The 26,912-nt window shown below is 43.7% G+C and overlaps 1 long non-coding RNA gene across 1 annotated transcript; it reads left to right on the top strand.

Moving 5' to 3' along the window:
* The first annotated feature begins 273 nt into the window (after positions 1-273).
* On the top strand, positions 274-26,527 carry LOC146178549 (uncharacterized). Its single transcript, XR_014700614.1, has 3 exons — positions 274-551; positions 900-1,000; positions 26,274-26,527. It is a non-coding gene; the product is annotated as an uncharacterized LOC146178549 (long non-coding RNA).
* Positions 26,528-26,912: the final 385 nt, after the last annotated feature.

Genomic DNA, 26,912 nt, shown 5'->3' with positions numbered 1-26,912 from the left:
CTGTCTGCGTGATACCGCATTAAATAGTAGTAATCAGCTATCAAGGGTAAAGACTTCCAGGCGTGTCGTCTGCTACTGTTTTCAACTACGAAACTGTCAACTGCTCAAACCAAATTTACCTGAAGAAATGAATAACCTACGACCATCTAACTTCACAAATGAACCTTATTATTTGAAAATAATTTATGCATTCACAAATACTTGATAGTTATCAAACTCATGCTCCCTCTTCTTTCTTTTTTTTTTTTTTTTTTTTTTTTTTGCGTTGCGCAACTGTTGCTCTCCTTGTTCAGTTCAAGCGCTGCGTTAGCTGTGCGTTGTTTGTTCTTGCGGCCTGTCAGTTACATCGTATTTCGCTTAGAAATCCTTTATTACCGCCGGCTTGACCTCTTAAACTACCCTGTTATATCATTATGAAATGCATCGCAAGCCTCAAGCCTTCGCAGTGTTCACCATTTGCAGCGCGCACACAGGATATGACCTGCAACTTGCTTTCAATGCTCGCTCGCCAACGGCATCAACGGTCTCCGGACAATAATGGAGTCATTCAGGTAAGGTTCGCTTCTATTTTTTTTTTCCGCAACTGCAAGTTTAAAACGCGCAAAAGCGTGTAGACTTCTGTTCATTAGCACATATTTTGAAGCCTCAGTTTTACCAAGCGCTATTTTCTTGTACTGGGAGCAGTGGCATTGTCGCTTGTTCGAACATGGGAGGCGCGTAGGCGCTATTTGTTTTGGCAGTGCTGTAACCGCTAATTTTCTTCCGTAGACACAGAAGTATGTGTTCTTGTGCATACATACTTTAATAACTTCCATTTTTTATCATCACAAATATGCATCGGCAGTCACGTTTACGTCCGGTTGAGTGAGGCATTACAATTTTGTTCCTTGCACTTCCAGGTGTACACTGTTTTTGAAAATGTTCTCCTGGAAGACAGCTGCTTGCTCAGGGTGGATGCTTGCTTGGTTGCTAAAGGCGTCCCGTGAACAGCATTAAGCTCGTAAGTGTGTTCTTCCGTCACATGATTCTCAAAAGGCACTACCATGATTAATGGTGATAAATGCTTTATTTGCCTACCTATGCTGTACAAGTGGAGGAACCGCGGCCTTAGGCTAAGCACATGCCCACGAAGTGCGGTCAGCTGTTGCCATGGTCTCCTAGGCTGTTCTGTCTGAGGACGTCATTGCATATTAGGGCACTTCAGATGGGCAAGCAGCTTGAGTATGCGAATGTGTTTGCTTGCACTTTATGTTCTGAAGATTAGTGTCGTGTGTAGCAGCCAATCAAGGAAGTAATCGTGAGTTAATCCGAAGAAAATGAATTGTTCATTTTTCACTTCCTGGCATACTTTTTTTCTTCTGTAGAAAAGTCACTTATAAACAGTATGCATACTTTTTTTATAGCTGCAGCATGGACATGCTGTTATAAAGCCACTTTGAAACCTCAAAGAAGTAAAGTTGCTATTTAGGTCATGCTCATAAGAAAGAGAAGCTGCTAAGAATGGCTCACGAATTAATTGTCGAGTCATAAAGAATATTCTTTGTTGCTGTGCAAAATAATGCAAAATGTCCTACATCTAAAAAAAAAATCTGGAAACATTTCAGTGACCTGTTGCGTGCTTGCTGAAACACACACACACAAAAAAAAAGAAAATGAGGGTGGGGACCAATGTTGAGTGCACACAGGAAGTTGAGTAGCGGAGGAAGTCATCACCGAGCTCTATGACAGCAGACTTGGCATGGCAAGGAGTCATAGAGCACTGGCACGACAGTGTTGCATCGGCTTCATCTCTTTCCACGCACTTTTGATGGCCTTCCATAACTCATCAGAATTTGCAGTGTGCAGGACCCTTTTTTGCAAAATGGCTTTTAATGCCTGAAATGTTCTCAGTGACTTTCATATCAGCGACCTTAGGAAGCCAAGCTAGTGTAATGGGCTACAAAGCTTTTCAAGGTGCACTTTCACAATGTGCGCCGTGAGGATAGGGAAAGAATGCTGCGGCAGAAAATGCCCATTCTTGTAAGCCATGATTGACAGCTCTTAACCACACGGCCAGAGTAAAGAGCACATAAATGACGAACACAGGTGCTGAACTTCAATTTTATTCTGTAACCACTAATATTCTGCTTATATACCCATAAAGGCACAGACAAGTGGCGATTTTTGACACTTGTGGCAACAAAAACTAATGTGACAGATAAAAACCAAAAAAAGTACCGAAAGGGCAAACCCGAACGAGGAGAGAACGAGATAGGCAAGTTATCTTTTAAGCCGCCAACACATGGAAAGTGGACTAATAAGTACAAAAAAATTACAAATGTGGAAGGAGAGCAGAAAATGGGTAGCAGAGGTAAAGGTAACAATTAGCACAGCAAAATGCATGAGATGAAGTGCACTAAAACTGAAAAAAAAAGCGTCATGAACAGCGACAATGAAGCCAACAATTGACATTGCCAAATGCAGAACACAAGCAGTACTAAATAGCTAAACCAAAGCAAATGAACGAAACGCGCATGATCAACAAGGGTGAAGTCAACAATTAACATAGCGAAAGGATGAAGATGAGGTGCATAAAACCAAACAACAAAGATAAAATGTCAAGAAATGAATTCAACAAATGTAACAAAGCTAAAACCAGGCTAGATTACAGAATTCCATAAAGAAAGGCAATCTATTTTTCCAAAAGTGAAATGGAGGGGGTGCTAACACAATCATCCTTGAGCCTCAAAATCTTGGCAGCTTCGACTATTTCATGTGTCAGCTTTACCAATGTGTTTTTAACACTGTTTTTTTTTTTTTTTTTCAAAGATTGGGTGGCATGGCTTCTTTGAGTCGGTTCCTGCAGTGGACGGGCAGATTCCTGGGGAATTACCTGAGAAGTCATTTTAATGCTCCATTAGCCTTTCATTGATGCATCAAAAAGGCTTGTTTGTCCATGTATACCTTACGGCAAGTGAAAGGCTTAGAGTGAGCGCCTTCTGTACACTGCTCCTAAGGGTTTTCTGTGCTTCTTGGTGCGGCATCTTTTCTTTTTCATTAACGATCCACGAAAGCTGCAATAGTTGCTCAGGGGCAGAAAAGAACGTCAACTCCTGCTTTCTTTTCACTCATCGTAAGGTTGTGGGAAATTTGGTGCATGCAACGAATCACTGCAACCTTTTTGCGTGGCCTGTGCACTTCAGCCAGTGGTTGTGTTTTTGCACTTGGTGTTTTTCAGCACTTTTTCTGCGACAGTGGAGAGGACTTGTAATGGGTACCCTGATTGCGTGAGCCTGCATACCTTTTTCAAGAAGCTTTCTTGCAATTTGTGCTCGCATGACTTGTTCAAGGCGTTGACAAGGGCAGACTGGATGATATTTCTTTTGACCAGCTTTGGAACGAGCGGAGCTGCATGTTAGGAAGGGATTGTTTCCCCTTGGTCCAATCCGCCTTTTGCGCGAGTTTTCTGCGCATGCGCGAAGCCCCAGCGGCGACTGATGAAAACACACTGAGAGGCGTCGACGGCGCTTCTCGTCGCCGCACTCATAGCCAACGCACGGGGGCTGGAGGCGCGGTACGTTCACAGCCTCGGTAAAACGATGCCAACCACCTGTGCCGCTTACGTCTGCCACTCTCGAGGCGTGCCGGGATGCAAGACGCGTTTTGTTAGGTTTCCTTCGGCAAGCCGCGACCTGCAACGGCGTGAAGCTTGGATTAGGGCAACCAAGCGTCAAGACGTGAATGGGCGACCTTGGCAGCCGACTGCGTGCTCTCGACTGTGCGAAAAACACTTCGTTACAGGTATGTATGCATCTAAAGGAAATGTGCATGATGAAAAGTATCTACCGGAGTTTGCACCAAGCCTGTAACCCACCAGTGATAGCAGCAATGAGCATTTGTTCGGCGCGTCTGATGGCGATGTATTTTGTCGTTTGTTGCGAAGGGGCCGGGTAGCGCAGATATCAAAGGTGGTTGTGTGCGCTAGACCGTAATATTTAGCATGTTTTATTGCGACTGCCGCCTGACTAAAAAGAAGAAGAAAAAAAAAGGTGTTGTGATGCACCGCCGTCAGCGAGCCGAGTGGTTGAGCTGGTCATGAGGCTCGCGAACGGCAGTGCATTAAAACGCCGTATTTTTTTTTTCTTGTTAGTGAGGTGGCAGTCACGATAAAACATGCTAAATATTACGGCCTAGCGCACACAGCCGCTTGTGATATCTAAGCTACCTAGCCCTTTCGCACATAAAGATAAGAAGGGACAAAATACATCGCCTTCAGGCCCCGGTGCAACTGAAGCAATCACGCACCGAAGAAATCCTCATTGCAGCTATCACTGGTGCGCTACAGCCTGGGTGAAAACCAGTAGGTACTTTTCATCATGCCTATTTCGCTTAGATGCATACATACCTGTAGTATCTGTGTTTTTGCCGCTCGGAGCATATGACGCACTTGCACGACGCACAGTATTTTTTTTTTTTTTTTAATTAAAGGCTCGCCTTCGTGCACGCCAAAGCATCCGGACTTTGTTCCTTTAATGTACGCAATCAGATGCACTTCGTTAGGGAGCTTGATAATCGTCTTCGTCCAACCGTTCGCAACGGCAAGGAAACCGCCCGGCACAATAAATGAGTCTCCTGGAGGGTTCATGCTCGTTCACTTGCAGAGTGGATCGCTCTGGACGTAAAACAGGGTTGGTTCCTGACCGAGATGCGCATCCGATATGTAGGAGATTCACATATGTGTCACCAAGTTGTTGATTCCGCAGAAATCGCGGCGGAGGCAGAAATGAACGTTGGAGATCCTTTCACAACAGAATGACCATTCTCTGCGCACCGAGAACCTTTTCACCACTGCGACCACATCCGTTCCGACTCCTGAGGCCAGAAACCGGCTACAGCTCTGAATCATCCATTGCCAGAAAAATGCAGCGCGTTTCCTGCAGGTGTGCATTTCGGCCGGGACAATGCCCTTTTCACGGGGTGTGTATATGTGACTCTCTGCCGATCTTCGTGGATGAAATCCTATAGCTGCACGGTTGTAGATGACGCGAGGAGGAAGCGACGCCCATTGCACCATGCCGGCGCCGCGGTGACCGCATTGTGCTCGGTAACTCAAGACACCCCACGCATATGCGCCGCTCAAAGTCACAGGATACGATTCCACCTAGCTCTGCAGCATCAACAAACCCCTGGCTGCTTTGCCCTTTGAGATCCCTCTCTCTCTCTGCCCCCACGCTCTCCTGTCTGCCGAAAACCTGCACGCGTCGAACACGGCCCGCGCTACACGCTCTTACAATACGAAGATAGTATATGCGTACGTGCGTTATGAGTGGATTGTGAAAACGCTCTACCTTCCCCCATACTGTGTGAGCATGATATGCTGCAATCACTGTCACTACTTTCCGCTCCGAGGCCAAAAAAGGGGGGAAGCTTTCGCTTTCTACCAGCGTTGGCGTGGCCATTTCGTATGGTGCGCTCTCGCGTCGTCTGCTACACTGCCGCTCAATGTGTTTCCCGCCCGCTCCCGCATGATGGTGCCACATCCTCGCGCAAAAGGCGGATTGCCCGGCACACATAACTGGGTGTAAAGAAGATTCTTAGTTCCAGGATGTGCATGGAATCATTGTCCGGCATTTCGTGCATAAATTTAAGGGGAGCCAGGGCACTCTTAAGGACACTAAAAATTTCAGGTACTTCATGAAAAAAAAAGGCTTCCTTGTCACAGTCGAAAAGAACCAAGAAATCATCCACAAAGCAGAAAATATTTTGAACTTGTTAGTGTTTGAAATGGTTCCTGAGACTTTTGTCATGCATAGCTAAGAACAGATCACTGATAACGGGGCAATACATGATCCAATGCAGATCCTGTGACTTTGGATAAAGTGTAAACCATTCCATTCTAGAAATGTTGATTTTAGGCACGCAGAAAGCATAACCAAGAAACCATCTACAGAGACACCACACTCATTCTGGAAGGATACTGCTCCAGGTTTGTCGATAGCTTCACGAACGCATTTCATAAGATCCCCCATCTTGAGGTATAGAATAAAATAATTTTAACATCTGTAGAAAAACATGGTAGGCTTTCTTTCTATTCCAGTTCAAAGACCTAATGATTTCATCTGCATTCTTTACAAGAAAGGTATCATCGATAGAAAGCAATTTCTGGTTGCCTTGCAAATACATAGAGACGTCTTTCTGCCAGGTATCCTCCGAAACAATAACGCACAGAGGGCACGAGAGGTATATCTGGCAGAAAGACGTCACTATGTATTTGCATGGCAACCTGAAATTACTTTTTATCGATAATCCCTTTCTGGTAAAGAATGCAGATGTAGTCATTAGGTTTTTGAACGGGAAAAGAAACAAAGCCTATCATGCCTTTTCTATAAATGCAAAAGGCTTGTTTTATTCTATACCTCAAGATAAACCTCATGAAATGCGTTCGCAAAGCTATTGACCAACATGGAACCATATCCTCCCAGAGTGAGTGTGGTGTCTGTGTAGATGGTCTCTTAGAATTGTTTTCTGTGTATCTAAAATAAACATTTGCAGAAAGGAATGATTCACACCTTATCCAAAAGCACGGGATCTGCATCATATCATGTATTACTTACTCCCTTGCTCAGTGATCTGTTCTTAGTTATGCATGACAGTAGTCTCAGGAATCACTTTGAAAACTCACGAATTCAAAAAATTTTCTACTTTGGGGACGACTTCTTAGTTAATTTAGACCGTGACGTAGAAACCTTTTTTCATGAAGTACCTGAAGTTTTGAGTGTCTTTAAGAGTATCCTGGCTCCCCTTGAATTAAAGCAAGAAATGCCAGACAATGATTCCATGTGCTTCTTGGAACTAAGCATCTTCACACCCAGTCACGTGAGCTGGGCATTTGAACCAAGGGGCAACTAGCCCTTCCTATAATATGACTCCGCTCGTTCAAAGCTGGTTAGAAGAAATATCATCCAGTCTGCCCTTGTCAATGCCCTGAACAAGTCATGCGAGCACAAATTACAAGAAAGCTTCTTGAAAAAGGTATGCAGGCTCACGCAATCAGGGTACCCGTTACAAGTCCTTTCCACTGTCTCAGAAAAAGTGCTGAAGCACATAGGCAACACGATAATGTTCCAGGGATTCCTTACATGCACCAAATTTCCCACAACTTTACGACGAGTGAAAAGAAAGCAGGAGTTGACGTTGTTTTCTGCCCTCGAGCAACTATTGCAGCTTTGATGAATCGTTAATGAAGAAGAAAAGCAAAAAAAAAATAAATAAAAAAGAGGCCGCACTAAGAAGCACAGAAAACCCTTAGCAGCACATGCGGAAGGCGCTCACTCTAAGCCTTTCACTTGCCGTAAGCTATACATGGACCAAACTGGCCGATGAAGGCTAATGGAGCATTAAAATGACATCATATCCCCCAGGAATCTGCCCGTCCACTGCAGGAACCGACTTAAAGAAGCCATGCCACCCAATCTTCGAAAAAAAACTGTGTTAAAAACTCATCGTTATAAGCTAACACATGAAATAGTTAAAGCTGCCAAGATTTTCAGGCTCAAGGATGATTGTGTTAGTACCCCCTCCATTTCACTCTTGGAAAAAAAGATTGCCTTTCTTTATGGACTTCTCTAATCTAGCCTGGTTTTAGCTTTATAACATTTGTTGAATTCATTTCTTGACATTTTATCTTTATTGTTTCGTTTTATGCACCTCATCTTCATCCTTTCGCAATGTAATTGTAGACTTCACCCTTGTTGCTCATGAGCATTTCCTTCATTTGCTTTGTTTTAGCTATTTAGTGCTCATCTTCTGCATTTAGCGGTCAATTGTTGGCTTCATCTTTCTTGTCATGCACTTTTTCTTTCAGTTTTAGTGTACTTCATCTCGTGCGTTTTGCTGTGTAATTGTTAGCTTACGTCTGTTACCCATTTTCTGTTACCATTGCATTTTTTTTTTCTGTTATTAGTCCGTTGTTCCACGTGTTGGCGGCTTAAAAAATGATTTGCCTATTTTGTTCTCCCCTTGTTCGGGTTTGCTCTTACGGTACTTCTTTTTGTTTTTATTTGTCACAAGTGTCGAAAATCACCACTAGTCGGTGCCTTTATGGGTATATAAGCAGAGTATCAGTGGTTCCAGAATAAGGTTAAAGTTCAGAGCCTGTGTTCGTCTTTTATGTGTTTACTCTGTCCGTGTGGTTAATTAAGCACTGTCAACCATGAATCAACACCATTAGCCCGACAACTTTTTCTATCCTTGCAAGGTCCTTTTAGCAGGTGAGAAAGGAGCTGGTGGCAATGATTACAAAATAAGCTTGGGAGCTCAGCTGACCATCAATGCAGGGAAGAGGTGAGAGGCTGTCTTTGTGGCAACCTCCCCCCCCCCCTCCCCCTTCACATGTTTAAGGATTTTTGAGTGCTTGGCCTGAGGCCAATGACATAAAGGGGATCATACCTTAAAATAGCAGTATTTAATGAAAGTTACAGCCTTGGCAGCAAAACAAACATGGTATATAAGAAAGCAAGCCACAGGTCAAAAGGCAAAAGTATAATCATTTACTTTTTAGCAACTAGGCAGCACTCTTTTTGTTTCTAGGCCCACCCAGTACAGGCCCACCCAGTAATGCCTTAAAGTTAGGGCTTTTGTGTAGCCATCCTATCTGAATCCTGCTTTGTCACGCCTTTGCCTAATAAATTTATCTGACACATTAAGGCCCTTATCTCACCCCCTGTTACGAACAGGCTGTCACTAACTGAGGCAACAATTTGTAAATTCTTTTTGGTTGCTTTTTGGTGAGATAGTGGGAAGCATCTTTGATTTGGTCTTCATCCCGGTAAGTATGTATGATTATGCCCTCTGAAGCCTCAGCCACTCCAGTTGCTTTTCTGTAGTGCGCTGTCCAGTGATGTCCCTCTAATTCAGAATCTTTTCGCTTGAGGTATCGCGGCAGCCTTATAGGTCCGTAGCCATGCTGAAGCTCTAAGCAATGCATGTTGATAACTGTCCATTTTACAGATTGAAAAAGCGTTCACATCAGAAAGTGAGAAATGAACGATCCATAAATGGGTGTGTTTGGCCAGTGTTTAAATTGCATTTCTTCAATTGTTTGCTGTATAGGACAGTCTTCAGAACATAAAATATGAGCAAGACCGTTTGTCTGCTCATGCTGCCTGTTCATCTGAAGTGTGCTAATGTGGAGTAACATCCTTAAAGAACAGTATAGCAGATGTGGGCATGCTATTCAACCCATGTACAACCTCTTGACCAATCACTTTGTGGCTAAGTGCAGTTACTACAGGCCTACTATTACCTTCCATGCTATGTGTGTGTTAATTGTTGCACTCCTTATTTAATCTTAAGAGAATGATCTGTGTAGGTAATTGCATAAAATAGATCACTACCTTATTTTGACAACTGATTTATTGCTATTGCTGCCATGCAGCATGTGACACTGATTGAGTGTATTGTTCTCAATCACTTCCTTCAGCCAATGCTTGGTTTAATAATTTTGTTGTCATTGTCTTGTGTTAAGTAATGGCAATAATTAGTGAACTGGTTGATCTTGTGCCCTTCCAGCAGGTGTGCTTCTGCTTGGCAGCACATGAGAATCACTGATTCTTGTTTATAAGTCACTGTATCTGTTCTGTTCCCAAACATGTAATTGTACTCAAGGGGACTCAATCACAGTTCTTCAATGCTGTTTTTTTTGTAATATACTAGTTGACTTTGCTTTATATTTGATATGTATTCTTTCCTTGACTATCATTGTGTATATCAGTGGGCCTCTTAGATTATCCACTGTCCGCAGGTCGCCTGAGTACAGCCCAGCCATTTGTTTACTAGGGTTGCTCTGGCGTTAGTCTTTCTCCAGGTGGACAGTTCCGGGCTACCTGCTGGCTGCTAGACTTGCCAGGATGATTTTATGTTGGCTACTCGCATCCAACTAGCAAACAACGGAGAGGTGATGGGGAGGTAAGGAATGTCTGCGGCTGTTTTTATTGACTAGGACCGCAGAGCTTCGGGTGAAATTATCTTTTGTTTTAAGGGTGTCTTTAATAATGTGCAGGCAGGTGCTCATTTCAGCTGATCTGCAGTGCTCATTTATTACATCTTTAACTGTCGCCGCATACATATTTTGTATGTGTGTGACATTGTCTCCCATCACATAATTTACAAGATCAGATGTTCGTTCCATATTGAGCTTAATGAGTTCGGATTTGCAAATTATATTTGATCTGTCAAGTTCTAGCATCAACTTATTTTACAGCATTGTTCGAGAACCTTCTCGAGCGTGAGAGCAGACTTCAATTCCCTGTGCACTCAGGCATGCGCATTCATGCAAGTATATCGTCAGCATGCGATACACGGTCCGAGTGTTCGGTATTTACTTTTGTAGCGCAGTGGAAAGGACATACTTTGGTAATTGCTCAGAAATATTTTAAGATGTAACGCATGCATGCACTATCACGTTTCACTTGATTCATTAAGGTGGTCACGACAGCTAACAACTGAGCATAAACTAGTTATTGCATTTCACTTCTCACACGTTAAATTATAAATCCTCGAAATTTGAGCTCATTCGGTGCAGCAGATAGTTTTAAAAATAATTTTTATTATTATTGAAATTGGCTTTCTGGTCTGGCAACCATTGGCCGCTGACGTCATGAGATATCATTCCCATGTCGTCTGCTATTCGCGATGTAGTCTATGTATGCTGCACTTTTGCATTCATGCTTGGATGGTGGTCACAGATTTTTTTTTTTTCAGCAAAAATATTTTATTCGCATATTCTCTTTTCCTTGAAAAGCCTTTACTATAATATGCGACTTTAGTGATCCTCGGACTTGTTTTGGGCTTCGTCTAGAGATTGCCGAGGAGGCTGAAATGGACGGGCTCATGCTGTATAATTCAGCATACAATCAGAAGCATCTTATTCTTACACTATGAGATTTAGCTTGTTTTAGCAACAAGCACTCACGCATATAAAAAGGTACTTGTCCGTTTCTTCCCGCCGTGTACCCGCGCCACGAAAGTGGGGAGGGGTTAGCATTATGTTCCTGATTGCTGAGGTATTGCCGTTGCTCTTTCGGTCCAAAAACTAAGAGTAAGCAAGCATTACCTTGAGGCGAGAGCATACCTTGCAACATTAAAGGAGCAGACAAAACTTTTAAACAAAGCAGTACCTCTTGACGACCTTCCATTGATCAGTTCCGTCGGTGTCGCGGGGCCGGAAACCTCACACTACGGTGATAGGTGCTGGTCGTGCTGGCGTCGTCGCCAGTGTAATGCAAAAAATCATGCGTCGATAAGCTAAAGCTGATAAGCTGACTGACCGTGCCTTATGCTGAAGGAAACATGCCTTATTCTATATTGCTTTTGTGCAGTAGCATCTTCATCAAGCGCTTTCGTCTGAGGGTCGGCCACTGAGTCAATCAACTCCCTCCCCCCTCCCTGCAAAGAAAAAAAAAGTGTCCTTTGATATTGCAGCCTGCATTTCAGACGACGCTCCACCGTGCATAGTCTCCTGTCCGCAGTGATAAGAATGTTTTTAATATGAAAGCGCCTCTACTTTAATAAAACTTTAGCAGCACACCTCTGATTTGAATTCATTATGCAATTGGGGCTGGTACAAAAGCAGCCAATGGTGTGTGCTGTGCCTTCACTGTGGGGAACAACTGCTAGCATGACCAGCGTGGCAGTACGGCCTTGCATGTTGTTTTTCATGCATGATGGCTCACACGGGGAAGATTGGGAAAAAATAAGGCGATAGATAGTGCATGCATTTGGCATTTCTCAAATATTTCTGAGTGCTTCCGAAAACACATTCTTTTTTCACTGTGCAGAAAAATGAAATGAAGACGTGAAAAATTAATGCACTCATGATACTGATGTACTGTCTTTGCCAGAAGTAACCAGGCTGCGTGTTCCGCTTCTCAGTCGGTTAGCAGAGAATTCATAAAAGTTCTGATGCTGTAAATTGGTGCAACATAAATGAGAGCTCCTGTCTTCACTTGCCAAAAAGTTATGATCCTCAGGGGATCCATGTTAGCTTCAGAATACAAGCAAGAAGCAAAACATGCAGCCTGGTTACTTTTGGCAAAGACGGTACATGCACTTATTAATGTGCCTTCTCGAGTACGTACTGGGAGCTGCAACCCACGGCAATGCTCGAGAAGGTCCTCAAACAGCAAGTCAAGTAAAATAAGCTGAGTACGGACTTGAGAGATGAAACGTATTTTGCAAATAAATCGATTTAATGAGCATAGTATGACGCAAACATCTGCACTTGTAAATGGTGAGAAGAGATATGTTGCCCCACATACACAAAATAAGTAAGCAATGGCAATGGAAAGACACACAAGATGTCCACCACGACTGGCAGAAATAAGCACTATCCTTGAGATTGTACGAAATGTCTTGTTCACTAAAGTACCGCACATGCTCACCACTTCCATATAACCTCTGTTGTCTGCTAGCCGCCCAAGCGCAACTCACACTAAATCATCCTTGTGAGAGTGTGGCATTCAGTGGCATATCATCAGAGAAAAAATGACCCCCCCCCCCCCCCCCCCCATACACACAGAAAAATGTAAGAGCTGGCTCCACGCTCGGGCGCCCCTTAGGCTAATAACTTAAGCCCAGTGACAAGGTGGCACGTATGCGGAAACTAACGATAAAAAAGAGTAAGCGTGACAAATGTCTCTTAAATGTAATTTATGTTCATTATTTTACCTGTGTTTGCTGTGTTTTTGGTCATTTATTTTTAATGTGACAGTATTGAAGGCCCCGTTTCCCCAAAATCTTGCATTGTTGGTGGCAACGTCGTGAGCAAAAAAGTCATGAGCAGGGTTCTAGCATTTGGTAATAAGCAGGTGACATTTTTGTGAGTCAGGCATTGATTTTTGGTGTTAGTTTGTGTGGCATCATGAGGCCGCATGAGATGCCGAATTGCCTGGAGCTCCTTACGATTGAAGGGTGAGATGGGCCCTTCCGAGTCGCACTTTTGTGCAGTGTTGCTAAAGCAGGTATATATATATCTATGTCAGGTTGTCTTTCAGATAATGTGGTAGCTTATCACTGTATGCTAATGAATGTTTGAGATAAATGGATCAGTGACGAAGCGAATAACAGTATGCAGGTACGAAAAGGTGGGTCACCTTGTAGAAATGCAGACGGAAGACAGTCAAACTACCACATTATACCCTTAAAGGCAGACTTTAAGTATCCCTCCAGGTCTTAATTCTAATTTATTTATCCGAGGGCTGTTTTCAGCACCTGTTTTCCTTCCGGATTTGGTTTTCATTTATAATTGTGTGAATTTAAGGTAGTCTCATTTCTCGCAAGGGTGGAAGAACGGGCTAGTTGCTGGTTCATATTGGGAAAGGAAAAAATGATTGCACACTCGACAAAGTGCTGTGTTGTCATTTTTTGTTCATGTCTCAAAAATGCGCTGTTATTTTTTCTCAAGCTCTCTGTTCTTACTGAGCTTTTTCATTTCACCTCAGATGCATGACCTACAGTAATGAAGAAGGACATGCCTCTGTGTTTATGCCTTATCACTTAATGTTGTAGTATTATATTTTTTTTCTTATGTCTATAGCCCTGTGTTTTAGATAAAAAGAACGACCGAGGTTGCCCTGCTTTGTTATATTGAACAACAATGCGCCATAAAGTCATCCCGCTGTCAAAACATGCATGAACATCGGAGCATATCCTACCTTCCGTTATCACTCTCAAAGAAAGTGTCTAGTATGCAGAAACACTAAGGCGGTAGGCATTGCTAGTGAAGTTAACTGCCGCCTGACCACATGCCCACAGGCTACGAGGTCAGCCACTCAGTGTGTATGTGTGTAAGGGCTGATGTGTTAGCAGAATTAGTGTAGCAGCAGCTTCTCTACACTGCCAGGAAATGAACCACTGACAGGGTTTTAATTAGTTTGAATACTTGTCACGCAGTATGCTGTGTTGGTCCAACTGGTCACATTGCAATGCATCACCTTCTTAGTTGGATCTCTGCCTTCGCCACTACTGCAGAGTGTAGGTAGCAGTGTGTTATTAGTCTGTGCAGACGTAATTGAGCGGAAAGGTTGCTTTGTGGTCCAAGCAACAGCGATCCGATATCACCTTTCTTAAGGGGGGACACGGGTCTTTGGGACCAAAAAATGACCAAAAAACCGATTTTCTGAAAATGGCATTTTTGGAATCTGTGGCTATTAATCTACAAGTTCACCAATTTTCTTCTTCCAGAAGTCAGTATTTTCAGCATAATAACGAATTGAAATCATCGCGCGGGCTGAATTTGCGCAGCAGCAGACGATAAAACGGCACATTTTTCGTTGCGCGCAACTGCCGTTCCGCCGGACCGATCTCGGCCATGTTAGGCTCGTTTGAAAGAGCGCTTTCTGGGTTTCAATTTCCCGCCGCTAGCGCTTGTCTGCCCTCAATGGCCACTGAGAAAAATAACCACAAAGAAAAACGAAAACGCGGCATCTGATTCGCTGCTGAGCGCACGTGACTGCAACTGAGCCATCCGATTGGCTGATTCTATCGCACGTCGTCTGCTTGCGGCGGGCCAGCAGCCGTTGAAAGCGTCCGAGACGCCATTTTGTTCTGAGTCGAGACCGAGGCGAGACGATGCCCCTCAGTAAATTCCGCTCGCGCCACAAATTCGGCAAAAAGAAGAAGAGTGCGCGCGGCGACAACTTTCGGAACCGTCCTGCGGCACCCGAAAGCTCCGAGGATGTGCAGGAGCCAGCGGCAAGTCAAGAAGTCCCCGCGGCCGAAATAGGCCTAGCGAGCTCGGCGGCGCCTACGCCCAGCGGACGCGTCCGCCACGACACGACGATGCTGCAGCCTTCGGACTTGATTGAAAAGAAAAGAAAAGCCGAAGGAATGCTGCAGGAGCTGGGTTCAACCGCAGCGACGAAGAGGAAAGCGGATTTCATCGCCACTTCTGATGCCCGTCTTCTTGACGCGACCGGCGGTTGCCGTGCGGACGATACGACGTTCACTGTTGTGAGTTTGGAGTCGCTGAACGAACTGTTGTCTGCTGTGAAATGTAAAGTGTGTGGCGGGGATGTCCATATTTCAAAAGGAAATCGTGAATATGGTCTAGCCGTTAAACTCTCTCTCGCGTGCGTGATTTGCGGGGACATTTCATCGGCATGGAGTTCGCCGCGCGTGCAAGGCAGCCAGAAGATAAATCCGTTTGCCGTGAATATCCTTGCTGCACGCGCGATGCAAAGTACCGGACATAGGCAAACGGCGCTGAATGATGTGTTTGCGGCGATGAACATATCTCATCGTGGCCTGCACACGAAAACGTGGCAGGACTACGTAAAGAGTAAGCTGACGCCCGCAGCAACACGCGCAGCCGAAGGAGTGTTGAAAGACAGCGCCCGTTCTGTTCGGCAACTCTATAACGAGTTGAACCTTGACAACCCCGGGAACATTTCTGTCTCTTTCGATGGTTCATGGATGACCCGGGGTCATTCATCCCACATCGGTGTCGGCGCCGTAGTAGAACTTTTTACTGGACTGGTACTTGACTATGTAGTTTTCAGTAACTTTTGTGCTGGGTGTGAGCGTGGGCCCAAAGAAGGTGACCCGTCCCATGAGGCGTGGAAAGAAAGCCACTTGTGCCAAAAGAACACGGACAAAAAGTCCGGTGAAATGGAAGTTCAGGCCGGACTTGTTTTGTTCGAAAGGTCACTGGAGAAACATGGCCTTAGGTACACGACCATGCTCTCAGACGGCGATAGCCGCACATTTCTTGCATTGCAAGAATCAGCTGTGTACGGCTACATCGAAATCAGCAAAGAAGATTGCACAAACCATGTGCAGAAGCGGATGGGAACGGCCCTACGCAATGCAATTGCCAAGCATAAAGGTGATGCAAAAGAGAGCTTGAGTGGCAAAGGAAAGCTGACAGGCGACCTTGTCACCAAGTTGACATCGTATTACAGCTGGGCCCTGAAGTCCCATGCTGGAGATGTTGGGGCAATGCATAAGGCAGTGATGGCTACCTATCATCACGTAACCTCCAATGATACCGTGTCAAATCACACCCTCTGCCCGACAGGCGCAAACTCGTGGTGCCGCCAGAATGCTGCTGCAGCCAAGGGAGAGCCTGCTCCCAAGCACAGATACAGTTTGCCACCACATGTGTGCAAAGCACTTTTGCCTATTTATGAGCGTTTGGCAGACCCAAAGCTGCTAGAGCGGTGCCAGCAGGGAAAAACCCAGAACAGTAATGAAAGCTTGCACTCCCTAATATGGTCACTCGCACCAAAGGAGCGCCATGCGTCACTGTTCTCCGTTCAAGCAGCTGTTGCGGAGGCTGTTGTCCGCTTCAATGCAGGAAACCTACAAGCATGCTCAAAAATACTGAGTGAGCTAAATATGAACCCTGGCGTCCAGAATATCAGGAGGATGGCTGAGAAGGACAGGCGCCGAACAGCCGAATCAGTACGCAAGCGTGCCTCTGCGGAAAACATGCATCGGGCACTGAAAAAGCGGCATTCTAGTCAGCCCAAGCAGTCAGATTACATGCCTGGTGCATATTAGCTGTCTGCAAGTGTAAATATGTATATATCTTTTCGAAATTTTGAATAAATTGTGCCTAGTTTGTTTTTTCCCATTTTCTCAAAACTCAAATTTTGGACACTTGGCTGGTTTAGTTCGTCGATATCTCTGCATCTAGGACAGATAGAGATGTAATTCCTTTTTCTACATAAAGCTGAAGGTGCAGTGAATGCAATGATCGAAGCAGAATTCTTTATTCAAGCTTCAAAAATTTTTTATTTTGCCAAGTTAATTGAAGCATGATAGGCACGTCTTGAAGGACAACTTTCAAAGTGCAGCAAAATTGCTAATAAGGGTAAAATGGAAAAACTGCTTTGATCATTGCACTCTTTGGTCATTGTACTGTACCGCCATGCATTAAAAATGATGTTTTATAGAGGCGTTTTTTTTGCGCGGAAGTACTAATTAAATGAATAATTAATATTATTATCTCGGGAATTAACTGACATAGAGAAAAACAAGTTACATTTTTGAAATCAGCATAAAAATCTGAACAAGAGGGTATGATTTTATCAGGATTGGCTTTAAAATAATGAAAATAGCTCTAAGACCAGTGTCCCCCCTTAAAGGTTGTTGGGCTGGTGGAGTGCATTACACAAATATTACATGTATAATGTATGTTCTGCATGCACATGTGCTTGGTAGCATTGCCGCAGTATCTTTGACTATTCAGGATCGATGACAAGAATGCCAGCCTACCTACCACAAGCTGTTGTGAACACCTCGATTACTATATTATTGCGTTGCTATAGTGGCTTATCCACAACCAATGACTCGGTCAAAAGAACATAAGCACTCCAGAGAGCTTAGACGTTAGCTTGACAGGGTCAGGGTGCTTACTGAATTTGGTATGGCAAGCATCATGCAAAAAAGGAAGTGGTGGCAGTCCTAAAACTTTTACACTCTGCTAGATATAACTTCTGTGTGGATCTTGCATGAAAGTAGCAATTATCAGTCAATTTTGCAAATATATTCGGTGGAATCAGCTGTGCAATACAGTATGATGCTATATCTGGCTAATTGCACATACATTTAGGTTTTTTTTTTATTCTGCAAGCTCGCCATAAGGCATATTATAAAAACCCATCTAAATTGTTTTCCATAAGTAACCGAAGAAGGCTCTTGCTCTTATCGTTGTCGGTGAGCCATTTGGAGAAGTCCGCTTGCCTTGTTGCAGTTAGTCCTACTTCCTGCTGAATCTGTCCTTGATGGTCCCTGTACAAGTGCACAGCAGGTGGCGAACATCCACTTCTGCAGCTGGTGTGCAACACTTCGGGCATGTGGCGGGTCCGATGTCTTCTTGAGATTCCCATCAGCATGTTACAGATAGGGTAAGGGCCGCCCCAGCTCTTATTCTTGTTTCTTGCTATTGTTGTCTGCAGTACTAAAACCTGGCTCCTCATCTCCCTGGTATATGAAGTAATCAATTACAGGCTCTGCATCTCAAATACCCATATATTTGAACCTTTGAACAACAACAGCATCTGGGGACATCACATGCAAAGATTTGAAAATACGCAAACAGACAGGCTTAAGTGACACTCCAAGCTAACCTCATGGTGTCATTACGTGGTTGACTGCTGCCATGTGCAAAGTACAGATGTGTCTGAATTGTTCTTTATATGCCACAGAGCTAGACGATGATAATGATGGCAGCAGGCAGGGGCAGTACCTCGGGGTGTATGCAGGGCCACTGTACTATGCAGATTCCATTTCCTTCCAAATAACAGGTTCCAAATTTACAAGGAGTGGCTCATACATAAATGTAGCCCTTAGTCGAGTGTAAAAGGCACTCTATATTTCCTTGGTATGGATGATCAGGTCGTTTAGGCTTTTTGAGAAAATGTATTGCATAAAAGGGTTGCCCTTTCTCAGTATTATTTACACTTGGCAAAGTGCTAGACTGCATTATGCAAAGATAGTCTGCAGTCTACCTCTCCCTTCTTGCCGCCCTGCTGAAAGATATCTGTTGTATGTCTGTAGCAATGCATCCGTCTGTTGTTTCAGGCTACTAGGAAAAGTGACACTATGCACAGGCAACCGTAATAAGCATACTTATTGCGTCCCCACTAGCAACGTAAAGCAATTTGCCTTTACAGTGGTCTTGTTTATGCTCTTTCAGCTAATTGCTTGCCTTTTCATGATGCTATTTCCTTACACCTTCAGTTAAGATCACTGCAAAATTGCCATATATGTGCCCTGGGGGTGAAACCGCAGCCATCTGCTGGGAAATAAATCACATGACTGCATTAATTTTGTAAGAACTGAATCTGCAGTTTTTACCACACATTAGTGGTGCATTAGAAAGACACCAGTATCAGTTCTGAATGAAAAATGTAACCCTTACTAAATTTTATGGACATAAACACGTGAAAAAGTGCTGGCCTTTACACATTCTTTAAACTGACTACTGAAAGTCAGCAACAGAGCTATCTATAGATACATACACCTTCACATTGTCTTTTTGTTTACTGTTAAATACAAATAAAGTCAGATATCCAAGCATTCAGGCGCCTGATGCAGTCATTGGTTGTGGGTGTGCTGCTTTAGGAATGCAATAATAAAGCAGTTGAGGTGTTCGCGACAGCTGGTGGTTAGGTGGGTCGGTGTTTTTGTCATCAACCCTCAACAGTTAAAGGCTAACCAAGCAGATGTGCATGCAGAACATCAATTGTACGCATAGTTTTTGTTTAAAGCAGTCTAGCTGCACATCGAGCTTTAAATAAACTGATACCCAGTCGCCGTTGCTCTACTTTTGAAGCAACCTTTCCGCACAAGTAGATCTGCACATACCAACAAGCCTGGTAGGAAGTGGCTCTTTAGCATAACACCATCGGCTGCTGTCTAGTTTCAATTGATGAGTGTGCACTGCTTTACCTACAAAGGAGAGGTGCAGATATTTTGCTCTGTGTGCTATCTGCACGCTCCAGTAATTGAGAAGGTGCAGATCCAGTTGGGCAGGTGACACATTGTCATGTGACCAGTTCGGCTAACAAAGCATACTTCGTGGCTCGTATTCAAACTTCTCAAAGCCCTGTTAGTGGTTGATCACTGCCAGTGTAGAATAGCATTAGTGAAGCTGCTGCTACCCTGACCCTGCTCACACTTCAGAAGTTTTGCCTAGCCGGCACACTGACGGACCAACTGATCGACCTTGTAGCCTGTAAGCATGTGCTCGGGCAGTGGTTAACTTTACTAGTGCTTCTGATTTATAGTTTCTTGCACTGTTTTTTACATGCTCGACACTTTCTATGAGGATGATAATGGGAGTTAGGATATACTCTGATCTTCATGCATGTTTTGACAGTAGGGTGACTTTATGGTGCATTGTTGTTCGTTATAACAAAGCAGGGTGACCTCAGTAGTTCTTTTTGTCTCAAACTCAAGGCTATAAACACATATTTTGACAGTAGCTCCACCCTCGTTCACAATAAGCATTTGTGATAGCTGAGGCCAATATAGGTGGGCTCTACTTCAGAGCTAGAAAAAAGTAGTGAAACCAGTACCAACAAGTTCCATAAGTACTCACTGGTACCAAGCTGTCGAGGATTTTTTCTTTAGTCTGACATATCGAATACACACACATGTGGCAGCTGTTAAATTAGGTTAAAAAAAATAAAAACAACAGTAGGCGATAATGCGTAAACAAATTCATCTTCTTCATTGCTGTAGGTAATGCATCTGGGGTGGAATGAAAAAACTCAGTAAGAATAGAGAGCTTGGGAAAAAAATAAACCGCACTCCTAAGACATTGAAAAAGAAAGAGATGACAACACAGCGCTTTGTCGTTGTCTCAAGAGAGTGCTGTTTTTTTTTCCCAGAGATGAACTACCAGCTAGCTCATTTTTCCACCCTTGCAGGAACAGAGACCACCTTAAATCGACGCGGTGCTACAAATGGAAACCAAGTCCGGAAGGAAAGCAGGTGTTAAAAATCTCGGAAAAATAAATTAAACCTAACTTTAAAACCTGCAGGGATACCTAAAGTCTGCCTTTAAGGGTATGCTGCTAGTTGCTTCGTCACTGATCCATTTATTTCAAACATTTATTAACATACAGTGATAAGCTACCACATTATCTGAAAGACAACCTGACATATATATACTTGCTTTAACAATTGTATAAAAGTGCGACTCGGAGGGGCTTGATTGTCATCTCACTCTTCAATCACAAGGAGCTCCTAGCAATTCGGCATCTCATGCGGCCTCATGATGCCACACAAACTAACACCAAAACTCAATGCCTGACCCACAAAAATGTCACCTGCTTATTACCAAATGCTAGAACCCTGCTTATGACTTTGCTCACGACATTGTCAACAATAATGCAAGATTTTGGGGAGAATGGGGCCTTCAATACTGTCACATTAAAAATAAATGACCAAAAGCACAGCAAAAACAGGTAAAATAATGAATATAAATTACATTTGAGACATTTGTCACACTTACTCTTCTTTTTTATTTTAGTTTCTGCATACGTGCTGCCTTTTGAGTGCACTTAAGTTATCTCATTAGCCTACGGGGCGCCCGAGCGTGGAGCCAGCTCTTGCATTTTTCTGTGTGTAGGGGGGGGGGGGGCTACTTTTGGTTGCTCCAGAATGCGTTCATTTTTTCTCGACGATATGCTGCTGGATGCCAGACTTTCACAAGGATGATTTAGTGCGGGCTGCGCTTGGGTAGCTAGCAGACAACAGAGGTGATATGGAAGTGGTGAGCATGTGCGGTACTTGATTGAACACGACATATCGTACAATCTCAAGGATAGTGCTTATTTCTGCCACTCGTGATGGACATCATGTGTGTCTTTCCATTGCCATTGTTTACTTATTTTGTGTATGTGGGGCAACATATCTCTTCTCACCATTTAAAAGGGCAGATGTTTGCGTCATACTATGCGCATTAAGCCAATTGATTTGTAAAATGCATTTCATCTCAAGTCCATACTCGGTTTACTTTACATGGCTTGCTATTTGAGGGCTTTCTCGGGCATTAGCGCGGATTGCAGCTCCCTGTGCTTAGTCAGGAAGGCACATTAATTCGTACATGTACAGGGTCCTTCAAAATATTGCGAACACGGCAAAGTGTGCCCGCGCTCCGTGAGCGTCAGCGCATCCGGCGCGGTCGCGCATCGAAACAATGCGGCGCATGCGCACGCTATGTGCGCATGCGAACGCTTCGAATATATGCGAATATGTGCGAACGCTTCGCCGTGTTCGCACATATTTTGAAGGACCCTGTACATCAGTATCATGAGTGCACTCATTTTTCACATCTTCATTTCATTTTTCTGCAAAGTGGAAAAAGGACGTGTTTTGGAAAACACTCAAATATTTGAGAAATGACCAATGCATGCACTATCTATCACTTTATTCGTTCCCAATCTTCCGCGTCATGCATCATGCATGGACACCAACATGCAAGGACTGTCACGTTGGTCATGCTAGCGGTTTCTCCACAGTGACGGCACAGCACACACCATTGGCTGCTTTTGTACCAGCCCCAATTGCATAAAGAATTCAAACCTGCGGTGTGCAGCTTAATTTTTATTTATGGTAGAGGCGCTTGCATATTAAAAACATTATTATCGACGTTATGCATGGATGACGGCATGCAACAGACACACTGTCGTGTCAGCTCTACCACAGTGTCCTCTTTTCCCCTGATAGATTCCTAAGACTGCACTGCATTCCCATCCAGCAATGGAGCCAAAGTTCGAGCGTCACCGATGCTGGCATCGACAAATCCCATTGATGCTCTCTCTCTCATGCTCCCTGTTTCCGCACTCCTTTATGTTGAGTTTTGAGAAACTAAAATCAGCTTTAAACCTGTGCCCTTTTAGCCATTTAAAGCTGTGTCTAGCTGGGTCAAAGCTATTGCATGACCTTTCAATTTTTTTTTATCATATGTTTTTGGACTCCTAAAATCGTGACTCCCATTTGAGAAACATTGCTTTTTGATGGCTGAAGTGAAACATGATAGTGCATGCATGTGGTACATCTCAAATATATCTGAGCTATTACCAGAGCATGTCCTCATTTCCACTGCATTGAAAAATAAAATACCATGCACCCAGATTGTGTTTCACACACTGGCGATATGCTTGCATGAATGCGCATGCCTGAGCATGTACTGAGGGCTATGATCTGATGTCACACTCGAGAAGGTCATTAAATGATACCATAAAATAAGCTGAGGCTATGCACTTGACAGATGAAAGATATATAGAGAATCCGAGTTCAGTGAGTTCATTATGAAATAGAAATCTGCAATTGTCAGTTGCCTGGTGGGAAAGAGTGCCGCATGCATATTATACGTATATAAGCAGCGACAGCTGACAAAAAAAAAAAAGATACCATAGGTGGGCACCATGGATCAGCTAAGAGCACCTATGATGCCCTCGGATAAAAGAAATGTCGCATGATACTCCTGTCCTTCTAGTCAGTTTAAAAATAGTGCATAAATTTCTCACTTCTATATCACCTCTCCATTGTCTGCTAGTTGGAGGGCTGCAGCGAGCATAAAATAATCCTGCCATGTCTGGCTGCCAGTAGGTACAAACAAGACAAATATGAATAAAAATTGAAAACGTTGCTTATGCTTTCTCTAGTTTCGCTGGCTGCTAGCTTCCCTATGTAATTTGTCATTTGATAGATTTCATTACTACAAAAGCAGCGTCACTTCAAAATTTACATTGTCATAGTCTTGCCTGAGTGGCAGTATTAACTTAAAATTGTATAGACACCATAATAATGCCACAGCATTCATGGCTTTATTCTGGATATAGTCTGATATAGGCATTTTGAGCAAAAATCATGGGCATATCTCTAGCAGGTGGTGGTTGGCTGGTGACATGGCTGGACACTGCTCAGTGGTTGTGCATGTCACGAGTCTACATGACACGGCTAAAGGCCCGTTCACACTTGCGACTAGCAGCGGTCGCGTGACCGTTTTGGTCGAAAAGCGACAGTCGCAAATGGTCGCATCGGTCGAAAAGCGACTGCCACGGGCCGATCGGGCACTGCTCGAATTTTCAGTCGCGCGACTACTAGTCGCAAACCATTTCACCAATCAGCGAGGTCCCGGAGTACTTGATCGAGCACCTTCTCAATGCAATTAAAGAATACCCCTACCTTTTCAACAAACGGCACCCGGAATTCAAAGGCAGGGAGATAGGATATGGCCTGGGAGGAGATTGGAAAGATATTTGGACTATCTGGTAAATACCATGAACTTTTAAGAAATGGATTTTTCACGCAGGTGCAACATTTTATATTGACACCACGATGATTGACATTGTCTATTCGTCGTCGGCGTTTTCCTGGAAACACGAGAGCGCGGCATGCGTACCGGCTCGCCTGAAAAAGCTGAAGTGTCTGGCAGGCGGCAGCTACCGACGTTCACTGTCATCGCCCAGCAGCTCTCCTACTCCCAACTCGTTCGGAACGAGAACAGAACGAGAAGGCGGTTCGGAACGAGAACAGAACGAGAAGGCGGCTGTCGCAAGTGTGAACATCGGTAGTGGCGAGCTCCTCTCCTCTGGTCGCGCGACTGGTAGTCGCAAGTGTGAATAGACCTTAAGTTGGCAGATAGGAATTCTGGCTTTAACCAAGCCATTAAATGTGCCCGAGTGACCTAGGGGTAGCATGTCTTTGTCTGGATCCAAGGTTCTTTGGATCCAGTCAACCAGGCATCCCCAGGTGACTCAGGTAGGTTCAGATCTCTTGGTTAAAGCAGGTCTCTATATCTTTATGTGGTCTAACATAATGTGATGGCTTACAACTGCGTTAATGAGTATGCACAACATAATAGAATAAATTGTGGGGTTACTCAATTACCCTGTAGTGAAGTGTCTGTACATGAATGAGAATCCACACGGAAGCCCCAATGTGCTCCATCATACACTTAAGGTAGAGTTTAAGGGACCCCCGATTTTTTTGCGTGTTGTCTTTGTAACAGTGTGCATGACTATACATGGATTACCACATAGTATTTGTTTATGGCTGCTAAATAATACAATCTCTCCCATCATCTGTTTCAATTTCAATGCCATAGCAATGGCTGTGTCAGAAATCAGTATAGGTCATGGAAGGCATGAAAAACAAGAAACTGCAATATCTGCTTCATGATTTTATTCACTATATCGTTGAAGCTAGCCTGGTTCAGGAGCAGTCATCACACCGAACGTGCCTTTATGACCTTCTTGATATTTGACACAAAAGCCTTCTTCTCCTGGATTCTAAATATAACTAAACTCAAGGATTCATTCAAGTTATTAAACGAAAGCGTTACTTCGCTATGTTCACAGATTTCTGTCCGTAGACCGCACCCGCAAAATCGTGTCCGCAACAGTTGCGAGTAATTAAGAAACGTGAGAGGTTAATGAGTGGTGTCAATCGATAGAGACTGACATAATGTTGCTGCCGAAAAATAGGCCAGTAAGCTAGTTAGGTAATTAATTACAAGCAAAAAATGTAAAAGTTCTCTGCAGCAGTTGTGAGTAATTGAGAAGTGGTAGAGGTTAATGAGTCCAATTGATAGAGGGTGACGTAGTGTTGTGTGCGAAATAATAATTAGGCCAATGAGGTAATTAGGTAATTAATTAGAGGCAAAACATGCAAAATCATGTCCGTAGCAGTTGTGAGTGATTGAGAAATCGTAGAGGTTAATGAGTGGTGTTAATTGATAGAGGGTGATGTAATGTGTGCAAAGAATTAGGCCATTAAGGTAATTAATAAGAGGCAAAAAATGAAACAGTAAAGGCAAAAATGGTCTCATTAGCTAATGGCTTGGTGCCACATTTGAATGTATCAAATACTAAAATAATTAAACCAGTGAATTAAGGTGACTTCAAGTATGTGACATTACACAACCTGAAGTCGAGCTAAAAAGGGCATATGAAGGGACTAGCATGCAATTTCAAAGTACCAAAGACTAAAGCAGTTAAGGCAGTCAATTAGAGTGGCGTCAAAGGTGTGACGTCACGCAACTGGAAATAGAGCTGAAAAAGGGCATAGGAAGGGATTGTGCAATTTGAAAGTACCAAAGACTAAAATGAATAAACAAGAAGTGGATAATGTGAGCTAGAGGCTGTGACGTTGCACTACCAACCGGAAGTCTAGCTGAAGAAGGGCATAGGAAGGGATTGGTGCACAATTTGAAAGTACCAAAGAAAATGGGTAAACAATAAGTGAATTAAGCAAACAGAAGCAACCAACAGCAGATTCCGTGCTTTTGCATTACTCCAATTCAGATTCTGCAGCGCTGTTTTTAGTTGTAGATGGATGCCACTCTGCAGAAGCGGCCTCAGTAAACTCCAGAAGGAGTGGAGGTTCGCCAGTACAGCTGCATGTGTTCTACATCCAAAGCCAATTCTCGAGCAACAAACGGTCCAGTGCCGGCCAGGCTTGTGTTTAGCCTCTGAGGGACTAGCATAGTGGTATTCCCACTTGAGGTATAGCAAATTGGCAGTCAGAATAAACGAAGTATGTGGATTTCTAGATCACTAGCTTTGTTTAATGATTTGGAATGAAAAGTCTACACTTGGTCATGATGTGCCACTGCTAGGGCATACCTAGGTGGCGACCCCAGGCGTTCACACCAAGTTTTGTTTTGTTGCATTAGCTGTAGGTTAAAATGAAAACTTGAGATTAGGAGTATGTTTAGTTGCTTATAATGGTTTGCTTTAACCTCCCTTGCATTGTTTTTATTCTATATGCAGGCACCTGGAAAATGCAAGGATATCTTGAGCGGCTTCACTCGGCTCGGCAAGCTGCGATGTGGTCGAGCGGCAGGATCACTTGGTTAAAACTTTGCTCACAGGATCACTTGGCTTGTAGCAGTGTTCTGGGCATCTAATGCCAATTAGACTGTGGTGTCGAAAACACTGATGGGCCTAGACCTCACAGAGCACATCCCAAATGTATTGCTGGCATGCACAGCAATTGTGAGAAAATAAAAGCTGTCATCAGCGTGCTTTTGCATCCCTATTTATTGAAGCACCGATTTCACATCACAGACTGTTGTGTGTATGGTGCAAGAAGTGTGGAAAAAATTTGTACATTCACCATTGAACAGTGTGTAGTGGAAATACTATGCACCGTTTTGCAGAGGAAGGTATGGCCAAAGTGAGTCCTACAAAACATGGCTGGAACTGGTTTAAAAAATGGTACGATATGTAAAACAGGCCATGAAATTCCATCAGGAGGAGTAAAATAAAACTCTCCTTGAAGGAGTACAGGCACTCCTATCAGTGGAGTCCTTGAACTCCTCCTGGAAGAGTTGTAGGACGCTACTACAGTGTGTAGTTTTACTCCTTTCGGAGGAGTACCTTTACTCTATTCACAGGAGTAGCGCAGTA

This window comes from Amblyomma maculatum, chromosome 9 (genome assembly GCF_055883805.1).
Source record: "Amblyomma maculatum isolate TAMU_Amacu chromosome 9, ASM5588380v1, whole genome shotgun sequence".
NCBI classification, from domain to species: domain Eukaryota; kingdom Metazoa; phylum Arthropoda; class Arachnida; order Ixodida; family Ixodidae; genus Amblyomma; species Amblyomma maculatum.
The sequence above is the reverse complement of the archived record's forward strand: the minus strand, read 5'-3'. Positions and strand labels throughout refer to the sequence as shown.